This window comes from Vicugna pacos, unplaced genomic scaffold (assembly GCF_048564905.1).
Source record: "Vicugna pacos unplaced genomic scaffold, VicPac4 scaffold_19, whole genome shotgun sequence".
NCBI classification, from domain to species: Eukaryota; Metazoa; Chordata; class Mammalia; order Artiodactyla; family Camelidae; genus Vicugna; species Vicugna pacos.
Genome location: NW_027328740.1, coordinates 26351388 through 26354525, shown reverse-complemented (window position 1 = coordinate 26354525; position 3138 = coordinate 26351388). Strand labels below are relative to the sequence as shown.

The window sequence follows — 3138 nt, the reverse complement described above, 5'->3', positions numbered from 1 at the left end:
GTTAACTGATACAAAATATAGCTATTGTTTACATTTAGTGAACCAATCACTTGCCTCAAAATGCTGTATTTTGATAACAATGCCAACTGTTTCAGGACTGAGAAACATAATGCTTCCTAGAATGCATAACGTGGTCTTTTTCACCCCAACCAACATATACTGTTATATCTTTGTTTTTTGATTGTTTGTTTGCCCCTTAATGGAGTCAATGCTTATAGAACCCAGGATCTTGTGCATAAGTGTATTTATCAACATCATTTTGGAACACATAACAGAAGCCACAAGAGTATTGATTATAAAGATGGCAAGAAAATTTATTTCTTCTAAGGACTGAAAAACCTCTGAGTCAAAGAATGTCAAAAATAAAAATTTTTAAATACACAATAAGATTGGCTCTTTTGTAATTTTAAAGTAGGATATTAAATTACAATTGTTTTAATTATAGCACTGAATTAGATTTTAAAACAAAAATTCCCCACTTTGGGATTTCTTAAATTTGATTGATTATATTAATCTAATTTTATTTCAGAAATAATTACTATTTATTTATAAACATACCAGATAAACTGATATTTATTCTGCCCATGTTTTGAACATAGAGCTACTTATTGTAAAGTACACAGATAAATACCTACTTCCATTTCCAAATCAAATTATGTTTCACTTTAATTACAAATTATAATAAAATAGTTATACATTCTCTGAACAGGTTTTACACAAATTTCACTTTAAATTCCAAAACTTAAAATTTATTTTATATATTTTTGCCATTATTTATACTCTGTTCACAAATCAGGTATAAATTTCTGTATAACAGAATGGAGATTGGTTTTATTTCACAGACACCAAAATTAAATTATTTAAAAAGATTTTGTGGGGATAATATTTGCAGATAACACTATAAAAATAAGCATCCTATATATTTCAATTTAACTGGATGAATGAAAAGTAAACACTGGCTGAATGTTACACTTGAGTTTCTAGGAGACCAGTCATTTTGTGATGTCACAGCTTCTCAGGGTGAGAAACATTGTGACGGCCTAGCTGTTTATCTGTGCAGGCCTGCCAAAGCAGCATTTGAAGCTGCAGTGCTCAAAATTATGCAGATTAGAAAAGTGGCTGTAGAAAAAGTTATTTGAAATGGCACATATTTCTTCACAAATTCAAGATGTGTCTCGTAAAGATGGACCAACTGGTTCAGGAAACACTGGTAGATCTCTATTGTGTGATCAAACATTCTCTGGGGACTTGGACTTGAGGTCTATGATTGCAGAAATTGCTTTTCAGACTTTGTCTGAAGAATCCTTGATAAAAAGACCATGTTACACACTTTGTGTCTCTGAACCAGATGAAGATAATGATTTTTGCTCTCTGACATTTCTAATAAAACCCTCAAAAATGGCTGGGAGTGACCAATTTAAATCCATCTGGTGGGATGATAATGGAACTTCCATAGTGATTGACGAAGATGTCTTTAAGAAGAAAGTTTTGGGAAAAAATGCCTTTTTTATAATATTTGAAACTGGAAGTATGAAAAGTTTACTTAGACTGCTTAATCTTTATGGGTTTAGTAAAGTGCAGCAGAATTTTCAAAGATCTGCCTGTCTAGCTGACTTTCTGGCAAAAGAAAAGTAGTCTCTGTTTTAAGCAACATATTCAGTAATTTTAGTTACCACATGTTAACTTATATATAGAAGTTTATTTTATATAACAATTTATGGTAATATAAATGTAAAGCTAGATTTTGATAATTGTATAAAACTCCAAATTTAAATCCTTTATTTTTTCTAAAAAAAGAGGACAGTGCCATAAGTATTCAAGATTATAAGAAACTTTGCTTGCAATTATGAATCTTACCAGAAATCTAAATAAATGTATTAAAGCTGCTTTTGAAAATTGGCATTCACAATTACTGCAAATGCTAACTTCTGAAATTTGATGTCTATACTTTTAAAATGTGAATTTCCTAATAAGGAATATCAAAATATCGTCAGCTGTGCATAGTAAACATGAAATCAGAGGTTTTATACATTACGCTTACTGTAGTCTTGTATTTTGGTTTAAAATATTACTAAAACCTTTCTCCTTTGGTTTTAGCTGCAGTTCTATCAAAATCCAAATTTTAAATGAGGCTTTCTCCCAATTTTTGTGAGAATAAAAAGAAGAGTTGCGATTACAAATGCCTCTCTGGTATCTTCATTGGTTGAAGATTTCAAAAAGAAGCACTTTAAAGGAGGGGGTAATGTGGATAATTATAATTCTGTTTTTGTGGCTGACACTAGTGACGAAAGGGCATTTTTACATTCTGCAAATTTAAACATGCCTCTAATAAGAATGCCCTGAACTAGCCACATAATTGGTGATACCACTACCCTGATCAGAGATGATATTTCTCCTCCATCATCAATTTCATTTAGACCACCAGAACAAATTGCAGTGTATCAACGTGCTCTTTTAAATTGGTTGACCACTGTCCACGGGCACTCTCAAAGCAGCTACACTGAAGCAAATGGTCTTGTTGTGAACTTCATTACAACTACAACTTCTATTTCCAGGACAGCATATTGTCTCCCATACAGAGCAATTATTTTGGATTGATGGTGGAACCTTCTAATTTTCCAAATAGATATCACAACATATCTGCCAATGAAGGTCGTTTTTCTAAACTTCAACTAGGGAGCAACGCACGGTTTCCCATGCCAGTGAGAGCTGATACATCAGCCACCTCTCTTTCAAGGCCAACTCATCAGCCATCTTCAGTTTATAAACGTCATCCTAATTACAACTTATCTGCCAGAGGTCTACCATATTATGTAGAATAAAAAAGATTAAAATTGATGTTGGCAAATGTCGACAAATATCTGCAATTTTCTTATTTGAAAAATTAACATAGTTGTGTACCTTTATTTTATTTATTTTCTTTTTAAATAGACTTAAGAGTTAAACGGGAGACAAAGATACCACTTAAAAAAAGATATTTGATTGATATGATCATTTGATGGAAAATAATGGGAGTAAATTTTAGTGCTTTCTTGTAAGAAAGAAGAGAAAATGGAAGAATTTGGAAAAACACAAAAACATGGAGAGAGGGAAAAGTACTAAATTGTGTCTGGTTCATCGTGGAAAGTATTAAAAGTG

The 3138-nt window shown here is 31.8% G+C and overlaps 1 long non-coding RNA gene across 1 annotated transcript; it reads left to right on the top strand.

The window, feature by feature from the left end:
* The first annotated feature begins 1040 nt into the window (after window positions 1-1040).
* On the top strand, window positions 1041-2838 carry LOC140693280 (uncharacterized). The gene is made up of 3 exons (XR_012069003.1): window positions 1041-1210; window positions 2098-2239; window positions 2627-2838. It is a non-coding gene; the product is annotated as an uncharacterized lncRNA (long non-coding RNA).
* The last annotated feature ends 300 nt before the right edge of the window (window positions 2839-3138 follow it).